Source organism: Monodelphis domestica, chromosome 7 (assembly GCF_027887165.1).
Source record: "Monodelphis domestica isolate mMonDom1 chromosome 7, mMonDom1.pri, whole genome shotgun sequence".
NCBI lineage: Eukaryota > Metazoa > Chordata > Mammalia > Didelphimorphia > Didelphidae > Monodelphis > Monodelphis domestica.
The window spans coordinates 90388125-90406818 of NC_077233.1; the positions used below are offsets into that span (position 1 = coordinate 90388125).

The following is an 18694-nucleotide window of genomic DNA, read 5'->3' on the forward strand; positions in this document are numbered from 1 at the left end:
CCTTTCCTCCTCTACCCTGAATGCTTGTTTCTTCTACCCCCCAAATGTGTATCATTCAAAATAGCTGAGCAGCCTTGAGCTCCCCAAATGATTCACACCTGCTGACTCTGACGTAATTTCCAGTTTTATCACAGCTTCCCTGAGGTTGTCACCTCTGCCTTCTGTCTCCTGTGTTTCTCCTCACCTCCCACTGTCCCTGACCTGGATTCTTGGCGTGGAAGCTGGGAGATGCTGCCCAGCTTTCAAGCCCTTGCTTAAAAGTCACCTCCTCTAGGAAGCCTTCCCCTCTTGTTTCACCCTCATTCCCAGCCCAGCCCACCTTCAGACTGAGTCCTCTTCCCAAGCTACAACAGCAGAACACATTTTCCTGCAGTCAGACAGGTTTGCTCCCTGGTCAGTACGAGGAGGGAGCCGATCTCCTCCGCCAAACTCTGAACTCCTCACAGATCTGTCTCTTCTTTCTTCCTCAGCCTAGGAACTCCTGGACCCCAGGTCGTGAGTCTGGGTCTCTGGCTCTCCCCAAAACGGGAAAAAGCCCTGGACCTAACCTTCCTTTGTTTCTACTGCTCCTTAGGCAAATAGAGGTCTGAGCAAATGGAAGAGGGATGGAGGGGCCCCAGGATCAATGATTAATTAATCTGATCAAATTCCACGAACATTTACTAAGTTTCTGTTGTGTGCAAAGCCCTGATTTTCTCCCCTCTCCATTCTTGGAAGCCTTTGTTGCCTTCCAGGGCCCTCAGAGCTACCCCCACCTTAGCTGGAAGCAATCCCCAGGGAGAGAGGATAGAGCGTTCCTGGTCATTCCAAAGCTGGGAGGTAGGGGGAGATGCCACCAAACTTGTATTAATCACCTGCTGTGTACGGAACACCATCCCAGCTGCTATAGGAGGTAGAAAATTGGGATAAAACTGATGGATTTCACATTTGGCAAAAGAATAAGATACCGCCAAAACATATGCACCCACCATTACATTCTGTGTACATCGGAGAGCTTTAAACCAATGTTTGAAGTCTGGGCGCCTGGAAAGGCTCTTAGGGTCCCAGGGCAGGCATTAAGGAAGATGTCACACATGGAGATTTTGGGGATCAATTCAGAATTCGGATTCCGAAGGCCTGGGTCCTGCAGGCCCTGGATTCGATTCCTGTAGTGTTTGGGAGGCTTGGGGATGTGGACTGAGAATCGCTCTAGGAAAAACAGTTTTCCTAGGCCCAGAACCAGGTATTGGGGTCCCAGGTGCCTGGGATGGGGAATCATTGTCCAGGAGAATTTCCAGAAAAAAGCAGATCTGTACCTTCTGGACCAAAGCAGTCTAAGCTAGGTTTGGGGAGACTTGAGCCTTGCCCTGCTTGGATTCTGTCCCAACCCTTAAAAAAAACCACCACCAAAAAAACAAACAAACAAACAAAACCCCTCTCTCCCCAGCCTCAAATCTGCTCCCTGGTGTTTGTCCCTTTGGCGCGGTCCCTGCTCTGAATAGCGTCCTCTTCTCTTGTCCCACAGTTCGGATCGGGCCCAGAACTGGTGGGGGCAGAGGGGCTAAAAAGACGGGGTTCAGGGAAGGCCCTGCTCCCCCGGCCCCCAGGTGTAAACAAACGCACGCAGCACTCTCGACCAATACAAGGGGAGGTGGGTCGGCCTCATGCAAATCAGTCGCCCCGCCCCCAGGCCCCCTCCCCCCCAAGCTCCCAGACCTTCAGTTACCGGGATGAAGCGGGAGCACGGCGTTTGAGGAGTGAGCGCTGCGCGCAGGCGGGACCGCGTGCGCGGAGTGCCTAGGCTACCGGCCCCTCTGCAAATAGCCGAGCGTGAAGCACACCGTGTGCCCAAAAAGCCCCGGGGGTCAGACGCTGTAAAAATATATCCCTCCGCCTGCTGGGCAGGCCTTTGGGCGCAGGCCCCAGCCCGCCCGAGCACCCCTCAAAGCCGGCTCTTGTCCAATCCCGTCGGGCAGTCAGTCATTCCTTCTTGCCCTGGCCAGGCGTGGGGACGCGGCTCCCCGCACGTCCCCACCGAGCCCCCTGGACAACGCGCTGTTGTCTGGCTCGGGGTGGGGGTGGGGGGCGTGCTCCCACACCCAGGCACACAACCGCACTCTCGTCTACTTGTACGGAAACACACACACACACACACACACACACACACACACACACACACACTCCTCCAGACACACACAGAGACGCACGGCTCCACATTCCCCATCCCCTCAGGCACACGCACCCGGAGCACAGACACACTCACGCGGATGCCTCGGGTCGTGGCAGCCCCTAGTCGTCCTGCCCATTCCGCTCGCGCCTCCCCAGACCCCAAGCCCTAGCAGCGCCGCGGGTCAGGACGGTCGCCGAGGCTGAGGGGGAGGAGCCGGGGCTGACCCTCCTTGGAGTCCCCAGGGACTGGGAGTGAGGGAGGCGAGGACACCCTGAAAGTTGAAGGATTCGGGGAGGGGGCGGCTGAGAAGTCCCCCTCCTCCCCTATGTCCGCCGCCCCCCCCCCTCCAAGATCTCCAGACTTGGCCTGATCCTCCCCAAGATTCTTTCTTCAAGTGCCCACCCCCATCTGTAAGTCACTGCGCTCGGCGGGGGGCGGGGAAGAGGGGAATGGAGTGGGGCGTCCCTGCTTTGTACCTGAGACTCTCGGGATCAGGCGAAGAGCTATGAGCTGCTGGGGACCAAAGGCTCCAGGAGCCGCTCCGGGGTCCGCTCGGCGATCTGGCGCTGTCCTCTCTGATCCCAGACTACACAGTGCTGTCAGGCAGCTGGGATGAAGGGCGGCCGGCCCCGCCCCCGGCCCCGCCTGTCTCCGCCCCAGGGGGTGGGCCCAACGAGGGGGCCAGGGTCCAGAGCCGGAGGTGCAGGGGCCCGAACTGGGCAACGGAGAAAGTGAGAGGCCCTTGTTAACTTGCTGGAGCAGGAGCTGTCCCAAGCAACAGCGGCCTCCCCAGAAAGAACTCACAGCCTGATGTGACAGGGCCAGGGAGAGACATGACCCAGAATACCAAAGGATCTCCGAACCCTGCCTTACCTAAGGAGAGTAGGGGCCCTGGAATGGGCCTCAGGGGACCTGGGTTACAGTTCTGGTTCAGCCTGATTCCCAGCGTGATCTTGGGAGACCACTTGTGAAACCCATTTCCAATTCCATAACAATGAAGGAAATGGGGCCCCTTCCAGTTCTAAAGCTGGAAGACCTCGCAAAGGGTCCTAATTTTATTCTTTCTCTCCACTCCAGTTTGTCTTTCAGGGTCTCTTCTTCCTTCTCTTTCAGGGAAACCCAGGTCAATCTCTCTCTCCCTCCCTCTCTCCTCTCCTCTCCTTCTCCTCTCCTCTCCTCTCCTCTCCTCTCCTCTCCTCTCCTCTCCTCTCCTCTCCTCTCCTCTCCTCTCCTCTCCTCTCTCTCTCTCTCTCTCTCTCTCTCTCTCTCTCTCTCTCTCTCTCTCTCTCTCTCTCTCTCCTCTCTCTCTCTCCCTCCCTCTCTCTCTCTCCTCTCTCTCTCCCTCCCTCTCTCCTCTCTCTCTCTCTCCTCCCTCTCTCTCTCTCTCTCTCCCTCCCTCTCTCTCTCTCTCCTCTCTCTCCTCTTTCTCTCTTCTCTCTCTCTCTCTCCTTCTGCCTCTGTCTCTCCTCTATCTCTTTCCTCTCTCTCCCCCCCTCCATCTCTGTCTCTGTGTCACTCTCCATCTCTCCCCCTCCCCCACTTGGATTTGTTAAACCCAGCCATCTTAAAGAAATAAGAAATTTGAAAGAAGAGCAAGGGACCACCGTGCTCTCATCAAGCAAAACTTCTAAGATGGGAATTAGAACAGAATGTCAGATAATTGTTCAGTTGTGCCCCACTCTTTGTGATCCCCATTTGGGTTTTACTGGCCAAGAGACTGAAATTTGCCATTTTTCTTGTCTGCCTCATTTTACAGATGAAGAAAATGAGGCAAACGGGGTTAAATGACTTGCCTAGGGTCATATAGCTAGGAAGTGTCTGAGGCCAAATTTGAACCCAGGACCTCTTGACTCTAGGTTTAGCCCTCTGTCCATTTTGAGGAGGAAACTGAAGTCCCAAGACAAGACACATGATCAAGAACTCAATAGAAGAATCAGACTAGAATCCAAGTCTCCTTCCAGTGTGCCTCGTTGCCTTTCCAGCAGACCTAAGATCACAGCATAGGCCACTTCCTCACTCTGCCCTTGCCCTGGGCACCCACTTTGGGGCTAGCTCCTGTCAGGACCTGCATCTTCAGCCCTGTTGTTCTGAGATATTTAGGACCCACTCAGAGACCTGTAATGGGGAGTTATGGGGTGGGGGTGGTCCAGTGGGAAGAAGAGTCTGAAAAGAAACACTAGGGATGAATGAGTGGATGAATGAATGAGTGAAAGGGAGTAATAAGCATTCCCTATATGTCAAGCGCTGAGGACACAGACAAGTGGGACAGTCCTTACTCTCAAGGAGTTCACATTCTAATTGGGAGAAACAACCCAAAAAAGAGGGTTCAGTAGAAAGGCAAATGGAAAAAAATCTAGTGATTTTAGGAGAGTGAATTGTCATGTGGACGGGTCACCGGGCTCCTCTGGACTTTGGTTACCTCATCTGTAAAATGGGAATCATAATAGGAGTTCTGCTTCCTTCAAAGAGCTGTTGGGAGGATCCAAGGAGAGAAGGGCTAGGATAGCTCTTTGAAGAATGAAAAACTCTCCTACCTAAGGTGTCCGTGTTGCTGTTATGATATCAAAGGTCAGAGAGACCATGGCTACCTTTCACATTGGGGCTACCCTAAGGTTGGGCTACTACCCTCTCCAGTTTGAGGATTGTGGCTCCCTCTTCCCCATAGGCATCTTAGCCTCAAGTCCATCCCTCTCTGATGCCAGGACATGGACCCCATTGAATTAACCTTCTCCTGCTCTGTTTTCATCCCCTGGGGCTCTCTTCAGTCTCCATCACCATTTTCTCTTGCCCCAGGCTCACCATCTGCTCTTTGTCAGCTGTAGAAGATTTAGGAGGCCAAGAGTCAGGACTTTTGGCTTCTTTTGCAGGATTCCTTCTTCCGTTGACTCACTGCATAGTCTTGGCAAAGAAAGGCATTTTCTATAATCTTAGCTAGAACTTGGAGATGCTTGAGATTCTTAAGTGTAGCCTGTCCCCCATTTTACAGATTGGGAAACTGAGGCTCATAGACTTTAGGTGATTTGCCCAAGATTACAAAACTAGTAAGGGGTAGGTCCAGACCTTTATGGTCCCAACACTTTTGACTCCGAATATGGTATTCTTATCACTATTTTATACTGCCTCTTACTCTCTCTGGGCCTCAGATAGGGAAATGTCTGTTAGTTCCCATCCTCCTAAGGTTTAATAGGTCATAATATAGAAAATCTTTTTTTAACTTATTTAAATATTTTTATTTTTGTTACAAAAATCATTTAGAGATAGCTTAGAAAGATTGGTCAAGGGTGGAAGAGGGAGGGTATGATATGAAGAAGGAATAATGAGGGAAGAAGTCTGGATAATTCCAATCTGAAAGGTTTGAATTTTTTTTTTCAATTAAATCTCATTCTAGGCAATTGTTTTTTTCTTCAGCCTCCTTCCTCCACTGGAAATTGGGTGATTTCTCTGCTTCTATTTCCCAGAACACAAAATCAGTCCTGAAATATGGCCAGGATAACAAATATTTGAAGGAACAGTTGGCACGTGAATTGACACTCGGGAGAACTGGGCTGTGGGTCAGACAATGACACTTTCTGGTTATATGACTATTAGTTGCTAAATAATTTCCCCTCTTGGTGCTTTATTTTCTCATTTGTAAAATGGAGATAATCATACTACGCACCTCACAGGGAGGTAGTGAAGAAAGTGCTTTGGAAACATTTAAAAACCATAGAAAAGTGGCAAAAGATGACTCAGTGGATACAATACCAGGCCTGGAGTCTGGAGGTCCTGGGTTCAGATCTGGCCTCAGATACTTCCTAGCTGTGTGACCTTGGACAAGTCACTTAACCTCAATTGCCTAGCCCTTACCATTCTTCTGCCTTGGAATCAATTATTTAGTATCGATTCTAAAACAAAAGATAAGATTTTTTTAAGTCCATAGAAATGGGAATTATTTTTACACAAAAGAAGACTTGTTCTACTTAACTGAAGAGGGGGAACCATGAACTGATTTATCAAACAAGCAAAAATCAATTCTTGTACACCTATTGTGTGCCAGGCACTGGGGATGAAAAGACAAAAGAAAAAACTCTCTCCTCAAGGACCTTCCATTCTAGTGAAAACAAGATGTACACTCAAGGAAATACAAAATACATCCAAAGTCATTTCTAGGGAGCCTCTTCTTAGAGGAGGTGGCCCTTAAACTGAACTAGATCAAAGAAGTTGGTTTCAGTTCAGCATTCTAACAATGGGAACTGTCCCCAAAGTGAAATGGATTGCCTGGGAAGGAAGTGAGGTCTTCATCCCCAGAGGTTCGCAAGTGGCGACCACTCATGCCCTGAGGATGTCATAATGGAGATCTGTACTTGGGTCCAAGTTGGACCAGATGCCCTCTGAGATCTCTTCCAGATCTGAGCTTCTGAAAGGTTTTCAGGGACTGCTTGGGCATTGGCTCTGCCTCATCCTATGCTTTTTTCTCCAAGCTTCTATAACCAAGTTACCTAGAGAATAGTTTGCCTCTCTGCTAGCCCCCTCCCTTTCCCAACGGTCATCAGATGATCCCAAACATCAGGAAAACCATAACTGATTTCTGTCAGCTTAAGAAGATATTATTTGCTTAGGACCTGATACCTTGAGGGGAAGTGAAGGTTGAGATGGGCCAAGAGATCTTCCTTCTGATTTTGGTCCACCTCTGACTGTTGCCACCGTTTTTCTGATGAAGCAATCAAAACTATCAATAACTATATGAAAAAACTGTGTAACTTGGGAAAATCCCTTCCATTCTCTGGGTCTCTATAAAATGAAAAGACTGGATGTGGTGGTCTATAAGGCACTGATCGGAGGGTGGGTGTAGGGAGGTGAGAGAGGAAGCAGGGGAAGCCCATAATGAAACCCTTCCTGCAGATGGAATGATTTCTGGCCCAATATTGCTAGCGACGAGGCCAATAAGGGGGGTGGGGGGGAGGCCCAGATTGAGCCGAGGCCCAAGGCCCCGTGTGGAGGCAGCTGTTGTTGGCCTCTGCTGTGATGTTGTTGAACCCTTGGGCGGAGGGCCAAATCAAACCTCCCACATCACACGCCACATGGTGCTCTGGCCACCACCTGCAGAGCCTCCCAGTTCCAAAAGCTGAAGGTCAGGTACGACACTTGGGCTCCAGCTGACTGGTTGGGACCTGGTAGAAACACCCTGTATCCTCCTCCAGCCTGAAGGGAGGGTTCCTGGGGTAATAAGAGTGGAGCCACTGGGGCCTCAACTCTACTGGGGCTCTGTTCATTGTTCTTCCCTCTAAGGATGGATTCAAAGGCTCCAGTCACGAGATGTTCCTTTAACAGAGCCGTTAGGGCTCCGAACCTGATGTTAGGAAGATTTGGGGTCATTGAGTCTTGCCTCAGACATTTACTAGCCAGGAGACCCAAGGCAAGTCACTTTATCTTGGTGTGTCTTAGTGTCCTCATCAGCACAATAGGGGAGAGGCTTAGATTCGATGGCATCTAGGTATTTTCAGGCTCCAAATCTATGGTCGTGACCTTGTGCACTTTGACTTGTGTGACCCTCTCTGGGCCCCCAAATCCTTGTTCCAAAAATGAAGGGGTTGTATAGGATTGCCTCTGTGGTCCCTTCCAGATCTAAATTTAGGGTTCTCTGACTCAATGAACCGCCTAGGATGCAGGAATCAGGAAAGAACCAGGGATGAAAATAGTCATCGACTTCAAGGATCTGTTTTTATCATTGTTGGTACTCATTACACTTGATGGAATCTCTGTAGGTCCAAGTACAGTCAATGGTTTTCCTGAGTCACCATGGACAACTCAGGCATGCTTTTCAGTACTCAGTTGAGCAGGTAACTCTCAGATGAGAGCTATATTATCATCTCTGATGAGATAGCCAAGATGGAAAACCTTTCTTCCTGGGGAAAATACACCAAAATTTGTCTTAAAAGTGTTTAAACCAGTGTAACCAAGATCAGAAAAGAAACAACAAACTGGGGGGAAAATGTATAACAAGCATCTCTGATAAAGGTCTCATTTCTCACATGTATAGAGAATTAAACCAAATTTATAGGAATACAAGTCATCCCCAATTGACAAAGGGTGAATGGATACAAATAAGCAATTTTCAGAAGAAGAAATCAAAGCTATCAATAACTTTATGAAAAAAAAGTTCTAAATCACTCTTGATTAGAGAAATGCAAATTAAAAGAACTTGAGGTACCACCTCATGCCTATCAGATTGGCTAATATGGCAGTAAAGGAAAGTGATAAATGTTGGAGGGGTTGTGGCAATATTGGGACATTAATTCATTGTTGGTGGGGTCATGAACTGAATCTAACCATTCTGGAGGGTAATTTGGAACTATGCCCACAGGGTTATAAAACTGCATACCCTTTGATCTCATAATACTACTACTGGGTCTGTACTCCAAAGAGATCATAAAAAAGGGGAAAGGACTTACTTGTACAATAAATATTTATAGCAGCTCTTTTGTGGTGGCAAAGAACTGGAAATTGAGGGGATGTACATTAATTGGGGAATGGCTGAACAAATTGTGGTATATGTTGGTGATGGAATACTATTGTGCTAAAAGGAATAATAAACAGGATGAATTCAGAAAAATTTTGAAAGACCTTTATGAACTGAAGCAGAGTGAAATAAGCAGAACCTGGAGAACATTGTACACAGTAACAGCAATATTGTTGTTGGAATGATCAACTGTGATAGACTTAGCTACTCTCAGCAATGATCCAAGACAATTCTGAGAACTATTGGAGTCAGATGCAGATCGAAGCACACTATGTTTCATGTTAGTTAATTTACGGTTTTATTTGGGGGTTTGGGTTTTGTATGAGTGTACTTTTACAACAGTGACCAATATGGAAGTATGTTTTGCATGATAATACATATATAATCCAGATCAAATTGCTTACCATCTCTAGGAGGGAGAGAGGGAAGAAAGGGAGACAATTTGGGTTTTTTAATTTCAAAAAACATATGTGGAAAATTGTTACATATAATTGGGAAAATAAAATATTTTTGAATGATATAATTGTTTTCCACTTATTTTGGAGAAAAGACATCTCAAATAAGTATCACAGTGTGACCTTTAACTGAGGTATATGGCTGGAGGCAGCAGAGCCTAAAAGGTGACCCTAAGATTACAGGCACCAAAGGTGCTTTATATGGGTGTCAGGCTGGAATAAGAGGGTCATCACCATAGGTCTCCCTTTTGTTGAACTGGTCCAGCTATGGAATGACATGTCACTGTGAAGAAGGTGATCAGGACAAGATGGAAACTACTCAGAGAACATAGGAAACCTTTCTAGTCAACAAGGAATATATTCGAAGGAAGTTTCCACAAATAAGGAAATGAAAAAAAAAACATCCCATACCCGTGGTAGACGGAAGTAAGCCCTTAATTAGGAACAAACAAAAAGTATTGACACAAACCCAGCCCCTGCAAGAGGATCTCTTCTGCCAGGTGCCAGAAGAATTAAAAGGTCTTGGGGAAAAGGGAACTATGGGTCAGAGCTGAGGGCTTGTAGTATTGTCTAGGAAGGACCATTTCCTATAGCTGTTAAGGGACCTCTTTTCCTGAAGTGCCTTTAGGGGAAGAATCTTCTGTGCAGGAATAGCCTTCAAGAACCTGGGGTCTGAAAAACTTCTGCACAAATGATATTAATACACCTAGGAAAAGAAGAAAGAAAAAAGGTCAAATTGGGGGAGAGATCATTTTGATCAGATTTTTTTAGATAATGCTCTGGTATCAAGATATGGAGACAATTGACAGAAATAGATAACAGATGAAAAGCCATTCCCCAAAAGTTAAGTGATAAGAGAGATCTCCAAGCAGTTCTCAAAAGAAAAATTGTATTAAAAGTTTATGAAGCAATGTTCCAAACCAATAATATTAATAAGAGAAATGCACATCAAAACAATCTTGAGGTTTTACCTTACAACCAGAAAATTGCCAAAGCTGACAAATAATGGTCCATAACAGCCCAAATGGGAAAATAGAGAGTTAAAATGATTTGCCCTTGGTGAAGTGACTGCCTTGGTGCCAGAACCCAGATATCCGTGTGCTAGCATCTATACTGATTCCTTATTCCTCTGGACCCATTATTAGAAAGAAATGGGCCTGAGGGTATTTATTTCTGTTCTGTGTGGTCTGTCATCAAGTTTCAAGTGCTAGACGTGATTCTCAGGAAATCTGAGTTCTAGCTATGGTGACCCTGGAACCAGGATTTTAGTTGGGGTGGTACCATAGCCAGCTTGGCATGGGAACCCTCAAAAGTCAGGGTGCCTGGGACTTGAACCCCCAAAGGATATTTCTGGACTTCTAATTGGGATTGTAATAGGAACTGATCTAAACTTTGAACCCAATTCTTGAAGGGAGGGGGATAATGTTTCCCACATTTTGGGGGGAGTATGTTTGTATATTTGTGCTTATACTGTTGGGAAATAAAAAATATTCCTTTGTAAAAGCTCCTGTGGGGCAGCTAGGTGGCACATTGGGTGGTCTGCCAGCCTAGAATCAGAAAGACTCTTTGTGAGTTCAAATCTGGCCTCTGACATTTCCTATCTGTGTGACCCTGGGAAGTCACTTAACCCTATTGATCTCTGTTTCCTCATCTGTCAAATGGGCTGGAGAAGGAAATGGCAAACCACTCCATTATCTTTACTAAGAAAACCCTAAATGGGATAATAAGAAGTTGGATGAGTCTGAAAATGACTGAATAACAACAAAATCTCTGCTGTGTTAGACTTTCTTATGTCTTCTGCTCAACTCCAAGAAAGAACCCTATGCCCATGCTGCCTCTATTTCATCACTAGTTAGACAGCCTTCAACACCCCCAACCCCACCACCTCTGTACTAAATCTACTCTTCCAGAGGTCAGCCTCTTAATTATTAAGTCTCAGTTGATATACTTCATGTCCTTTCTTCAGCATTTGACGTTAGCCACCTATTTCTTATGGATATTCCTTCCTTCCATGGCATTGATCTTTCCTAGTTCTATGAACTCGTTAGTTCTTAGCCTCAGTCAGTCAGTCAACAAGAGTTTATTGTGTTCTTATCATGTCTCAAAACACTAGGGATACATAGGTATACAGAGACAAATACAGTGTAACGGGAGACAATGTGCAAGAAAAAATTGTGTGGCTCATCAACTCCCTAAACATGGATGTTCCCAAGCCTCTTTTCTTCTCTATGCTCTCTCACTCTTTTAAAAAAAATATTTTTATAAAAACCCTCACTTTCTGTCTTAGAACCAACACTGTTAATATCGGTTCCAAGGCAGAAGAGCGTTAAGGGCTAGGCAATGGGGATTAAATGACTTGTCCAGGGTCACACAGCTACAAAATATCTGAGGCCAGATTTGAACTCAGGAACCTTTGTCTTTAGCTCTAGCTCTCTATTTTTGTAGTTTGACACATCACAGTGCAGACAACGCTTAATTCTAAATATGCAGTCCAGTTTCTATCTCAAATGCTGATGTTGTTGGTATAGCCTGCTGGACATCTCCAACTGAATATCTCATCAGCTCTGCAAGTTCAGTATATCCAAGTGTGGACAAGGCATCTGCCCTCCCCAAGTCTGCCCCTTCTCTCCATGTCCCTGTTTGCTAATGGCACCATTGTCTTCCCAGACACTCGGTCTCAACCCCTTGGAATCCTCCTAAACTCTGATGTCCCCATAGCTAAACAATTGTCACATCTTTTCAACTCTTTCTTGACATCCCTCACATCTATCTGTTTTCTTCCCTCCATTCTTACTTCCAACATCCTCATTCAGGTCTTTATCCCCTGGATCATTTGTAAGAGCTTCCTAACTTGTCTCCCTGACTCTAGTATCTTGCCTTTCTATGTTATCCTTTGAAAATGTTGCTAAAATAATACTGTTGAGGCATGGGGCTGACCATGTGACTCTTGCTTTAAAAAACTTTCAGTGGGGGCAGCTAGGTGACTCAGTGGACTAAGAACCATGTCTGGGGGTGGGAGGTCCTGTGGGAGGAAGGAAGGAAGGAAGGAAGGAAGGGAAGGAAGGAAGGAAGGAAGGAAGGAAGGAAGGAAGGAAGGAAGGAAGGAAGAAAAGGAAGGAAGGAAGGAAGGAAGGAAGGAAAAGAAAGAAGGAAAAGAGAGGGAGAAAGAAAGAAAATAATTCAAAAGTAGGAAAGAAAGAAAAGAACAAAAGAAAGATTCTAAGAATCAGAAGTCAGACAGACCATACCCATCATGGGCACTTATCCATAATAATAATAATGGTATCTAAATTTAATCCACGGAAGGAGGGATATGATTAGATCTGTGCTTGAAGCTAAGTTATTTCATCACCTGCACAGAAGATGGATCAGAGCAGGGAGAAACTAGAAGCAGGGAGGCCAATTAGGAGTTTATTATAATAATTAAGACAAGAAGTAGTAGAAGACCTGGACCTAGAGGAATGCTTGTACAAGGAGAAAAGGGTAAATATTTGGGATATGCTATGGAGGTGCAAATGACAAGACTTGTCAGCTGATGTGGTTTGGGAGGAAGAGGCAGAGATGACTGAAGTTTCAAACCCGAGTTACTGGAAGGACAGTGACTCTCTAACAAAAATAGTAAGTTCAGGAGGAAGAGCACCTTTGAGCAGCAAGATAATGAGCTCCATTTTGGACATGCAGAGTATGAAATGTTGGTAGGATATCCAAGTAGCTTGTAATATAGGACTAGACTTTCTGGAGAGCTATTAGGACTGGATACATTGATTTGGGAGGCATTCATAGAGATAATCCAACCAAGTGAAACATAAGATTACAAAAAGAGAGAAAAGAGAAGAGAGGAGAGATGAGGGGAGAAGAGGAAAGGGGAAATGAGAGAAGGGAGGAGAGATGAGGGGAGAGGAAAGGAAGAGGGAGAGAAGAGAAGAGGTTAGAAGGAGAAACAGAGAAGGAGAGGAGGGGAGAGAAGAGAAGAGAGGAGAGATGAGGGGAGAGGAAAGGACCTTTGTTAACAACTATAGTTGGGGGAACGAAATGGACAACGATCCAGCAAAGAAAACAAAAACAACTCTCAGACAGATGGAGACAAGCAGGAGAGAGCAGTGTCATAAATGCCAAGGGAGTGAAGACTATCCCATAGAAGTAAATGTTTGATAATATCAAAAGCCACAGAGAAGTCAAGGAGGATGATGGATGACTATAAAAAGGCCATTCATTAGATTTAGCAGTTAGAGAGTTTAGATCACCTTGGAGAGAGCAGCTTCAGCTGAACTGTAGTGTGGAAGCTGGATTGAAGGATTGGAGAAAGTAGAAGCAATGAGTGTGAATAACTTTTCTATGACGAAGGAGATAGAGCATACTAGCTTGAGAGGATGGCAAGGTGGATGGAAGATTTTTAAGGCTAGGGAAGATCTAGGCATTACTGTATGTGTAAAGGAATGTACCTCTTCTTGGACCCTATGTTCCCATAAGGAGTTTCACGTTGGACAATGCCTCTCAGAAGCCTATTGGTGGACTCCAAGGTATTAATATCACCAGTGTGAACTCTGATTGGGCAGAATACCTTCAGTAAACTCAGTTTATTATTTGTTTATTTAAAACCCTTACCTTCCATCTTAGTATTAATATTATGTACTGGTCCTAAGACAGAAGAGCAGTAAGGACTAGGCAATGAGGGTTAAGTGACTTGTCTAAGGTCACAGCCAATCCAATTTAAATTATTAAATTTAAATAAAATATAATAATATAATAAATTAAAATAAAATATTACATTATTAAATCATTGGCTATTATTTTCTTTTTCTTAGAGAAGAGGCAATGTGGTATAATTGGGAACTGGATCTGGAATCAAATCCTCCTTCAGACTTCCTGTCCTGTAACCCTGAGCAAGACACATTATCCATTTGTCTATAATGAAGAGGTTGGACTCAATGGCCTCTAAAATCTCTAACTTCTGAGATTCTAGAATTCTGTGAAGAGACTTGATTACAGTCACATGGCTAATCTCAGAGCTGGGATTTGAACTCAGGTTTCTTGACTTTAAGTAGCCTTCTCTGATTTTCCCAGCTAGATGGTTCCTCTCCTCTTCTGAATTGTTATCGTTTGAGGCAGGATAGTGTAGCAGATAAGAGTACCAGACTTGAAGTCCAGAAGACCTAGGTTCAAATCCTTCCAGTGACATTTGGCAAATCACTTGAACTTTTTCTGTCTCTATTTTCTCTCCCTTAAAATGAAGATGTCAGACTTGAAGTCCTCTAAATTCCCTTCAAGCTCTGAAAAGGTAGAATTCCATGGATTGAAATTCTATAGAAAAAGCCAAGGGTGGGAAGGGATGGGGAATTCTCAATAATGAAATTCGGGAATTAATTTGAATGAAGAGGAAGAACAGGGGGTATCTGAAGAGACTATTAAATGCATTGAAAATTCACCAACAGCAGAGATTTTTAAAAAAGACATAATTAGAGGGGGTAGTGAGGTGACTCAGTAGATAGAGAACCAGACCTGGAGATGGGAGGTTCTGGGTTCAAGTCTGACCCCAGACATTGCCTAGCTGTGTAATCCTGGGCAAGTCACTTAACTCCCATTGCCTAAATCATATCAGGAAAAAAGAGGAAAGTCAGACTAAAACAAACTAAAAAAAAAAAAGATATGAATAGAACAGTAATCCTTCAGAGTTTTTGGTCCCAGGATCCATTTACATTCTTTTTTTAAAACCCTTACCTTCTGTCTTAGTATCAATTTTAAGACAGAAGAATGGAAGGACTTGGCAATCAGAGTAAATTGATTTGCTCAAGGTCACACAGTTAGAAAGTATCTGAAGGCATATTTGTGTGGGGTTTTCCTTAATGGACTTCCCTGACCAGCAGGGTCCCACAAGGGAAGGGGCTCACCTTTGTGATGGGACCCGAGGAGAGGTAGGAACCGAGAACCAGGGTGGAAATGAAAGACACGGGCAAGTCAGTGGTTGGATAGGGCAGGCAACCCCTATGATACTCCCTTTGGTAGGAAAGTATGAGTACAAAGGAACACGAGGTGGAGGAGGAGATTAAGATAGGAAATGCAGGCCGAGATGGTTACAGCCTCGGGGAAGGAGAAGGTCAAGAGGAGAGAGAGACAGTCATTGAGGAGCCCAGTGGAGCTCCACGAAAGGGAGAAAGGCCAAGAGGCAAGAGGAAGTTCATGGGATTGCCTCTGGATTTTATTCCTGTCCTGCTTGGGCGGTACTCCCATCCCAAGCACGTAGTACCCACATCACAAAGTATAGACAATTAGGATTGGGTGGCAAGGTAGAGGGAACACCTTTGGGCGGGCGTGTACATTGCAAACCGCGCTCTCCCAGGGAATTGACTCCGAGCATGCTAATGAATTTGTCTTAGCCAAGGGCCGCATGGCCAGTTCAAGGTTACATTCACAAGCCTCATTGGTATAACCTCATGCTTGGAGACACAGTCGCCATACAGTCATTTATATTTCATAGATGTGAATATGCTTGGGATGCTACAATTTGAACCCAGGTTCTTTCAACTCCAGGCCTGGCTTTCTTACTGTGCTTCCTAGCTGACTCCCTTTATACTCTTAAAAATCATGTGGGCTCTGTCTATTGACATTTCCCTATTAAAAATGAAAACGGATGCATTTTATACAAATGTATTTATTAACTCATTTAACATAACAATAATAAGCCCACCATATGCTAACATAAATAACATATTGATATGAAGAAGAACCATATTTTCAAAAACTGTGTGAGAAGAGTGGTAGGTATTGTTTTGCAAATTAAAAAATCCCTTTAATGTCTGATTTAGTAGAAGGCAGCTGGATTCTCATATCTGTTTCTTCATTCAATCTGTTGGGATGGATTTTTTGGAAGGAAAAATTCCCTGACTTCCTACAGAATTGTAATCCATGATTATTTTGAATGCTCTGAAGAAAATCGATCTTCACACAGATATGTAACTGGAAAAGGAAATGTCTTAATAAGCAAATGAGCCTTCGTATTATGATGAAAATAGTCCAAGAACGATTTTCGTAATAAATCAATCGATAACAAAGGTCCTCAGGCCATGCTTTGGGAAACACTGGTAGAGGAGACAGAAGCAAGGGGGAGACTGTCAGTAGTGTTGAAGCTCAGAATGAGTTTCAGTAGTTAACCCTTTAAGGAAAGTCAAGGACAAGTTAACCATTGGAGAAAGGATGAAGACGGAAGAAGGGAGAGGATCTTGGCTCAGGGCTGATGGAATGGTGAAAACTGACAACCAGAGGAAGGTAGGGGCAATCAATTTTTATTGAGCTTCTCTTCTGGTGAAGGAGAATGACCTTTGGACTGGAAAGAATGGAATAGAAATGAAGCAGACGGATTTAAAGACTGACATAATAGAGGAGTCCATAAGAGGGCCCTTAGCTACCCTGGATGAATTCAAGACACGTGGCTCAGGGGCACAGCAACCTTTCACATGTTATGGCTGAGCCCCTGTTGGGGATTTTTCAAAAAATTACAAGGGTAGCTAGATGGTTCAGAGGATAGAGAGCCAGGTCTGGAGACAAGAGGTCCTGGGTTTGAATCCAACCTCTGAAACTTCCTACCTGTGTGTCCATGAGCAAATCTCCTAACCCCACTTGCCTAGCCCTGGCAACTCTTCTGCCTTGGAACCAAAGATAAAGGTTGGTTTTTAAAAATTACGTATTTTACATGTCTTTTAATTTATTAAAAAAATATTTTCCAAGTTTACATGATTCGTTTTCTTTCCCTCCCCTCTTCCAGAGCTGACAAGCAATTCCACTGGGTTGTAAAAATGTTATCACTTGATACCCATTTCCATATTATTTCTTTTTGCTATAGAGCAGTCTTTAAAATTACATTAAAAAATTATCAAGCATTTATTTTTCTCTTCCCCATCTCCCTCTCCCTTCAGTGAAAAAAGGCAAAAAGGAAACAACTCTAACAAAAAGTACAGACAAGAAAAAACAAATTCCCATATTGACTTTGTCCAAAAGTTCGTGTCTCTAATGTGCATATTGATCCTGTCACCTCTCTGTCAGGAAGGGGCTGGCATTCTGCATTCCTGATGCTCTGGAATCATTTTCCATCACTGCACTGATCCTGGTTCGTGGGTCTTTCAAAGCCAATCATTTTAACGATGTTTGTTTCTTTATTTTAAAAACACTTGCATCTTGTCCAGACTGGACGTGCAGGCAGGGGCCATTCACCTTTCCCAATCCTACTCTGATTAGTTTTGATCCTGCTTGTTTCTGACCTGGGCCAGTTTGTCCCTAGTGTAACTCTAGGTTTTTTGTTTTGTTGTTGTTAGGGTTTTTTTTTCTGCCATATCAATAATGAATTTAGCCATTTTTCAGCTCAGAACTCCCTAGCTCAAGAGATCCATCGGCCTCAGCCTCCCTGGCAGCATGTAGTAGGGGGCATAAATGGGTCTGGTTCTGTTCACTTAACTTTGAATCAGTTCATACTAGTTTTCTTAGGTTTCTCTGAACCTGTTCTCATTACTGGGGGGCTACACCATGCCTTTCATTATTTTTTTATGGCATTACATTCATATACTATGATTTGTGAATACCCTCTTAGTTCCTTGTTTTTTGTCATGACAAAAAGAGGTGCCACAAATATTTTCACACATATAGAACCTTTTCTTCTTTCTTTGATCTCTTAGGAGTATAAACCTAATATTTGTATATCTGGGTCAAAGCTCATTCACAGCAACTTTTGGGGCATAGTTGCAAGTCCATTTCCAGAATAGTTGGACCAACTTACAGCTCCACTAACAATGTATCAACGAACATGTGTCAGGTTCCTTTTAATCTGATGGGTGTGAGGTGGAACATTAATGTTGCTTAAAATGAATGATTTGTGAACGTAATGAACTTCTCTACTTCAATTGGGCCTCTTTAATGCAATGATCTAGGACAATTCTGAGGGACTTATGAGAAAGAACACTATCCATATCCAGAGGAAGAACTGTGGGAGCAGAAACACAGAAGAAAAATAACTGCTTGATCACATGGTTCGATGGGGATATGATTAGGGATATAATCTCTAAATGATTACTCTACTGCAAACATTAATAATATGAAAATAGGTTTTGAACAATGATACAAATATAAAACCCAGTGGAATTGCTTGTTGGCTCTGGGAGGAGGAAGGGAGAGAAAGAACATGAATCATGTAACCATGGCAAAATATTCTTTTTTATATATTTTAATAGAACTCTTTTATTTTTAATTTTTTATTTAATTGATTAATTAAGAAAAATTTTCCATATTCACATGATTCATGTTCTTTTTCCCCCTTTCCCCCATAGATGACATGCAATTCCATTGGATTTTACAAGTATCATTGATCAAGACCTGTTTCCATATTATTGATATTTGCACTAGGATGATCATTTAGAGTCTGCATCCCCAATAATATCCCATCGACCCATGTGATCAAGCAGTTGTTTTTCTTCTGTGTTTCTACTCCCACAGTTCTTCCTCTGGATATGGATAGCATTCTTTCTCATAAGTCCCTCAGAACTGTCCTGGATCATTGCATTGCTGTTAGTAGAGAAGTCCATTACATTTGATTACATGGCCAATATT

At 44.2% G+C, this 18694-nt stretch overlaps 1 protein-coding gene across 1 annotated transcript in view; it reads right to left on the reverse strand.

Moving 5' to 3' along the window:
* Positions 1 to 2974, reverse strand: part of SLC38A3 (solute carrier family 38 member 3) — a 36660-nt gene extending 33686 nt beyond the window's left edge. Inside the window, exon 1 of the mRNA XM_016423701.2 lies at positions 2626 to 2974. The gene's annotated coding sequence lies outside the window, so the exon portion shown is untranslated. The remainder of the gene's footprint in view (positions 1 to 2625) is intronic.
* Positions 2975 to 18694: the final 15720 nt, after the last annotated feature.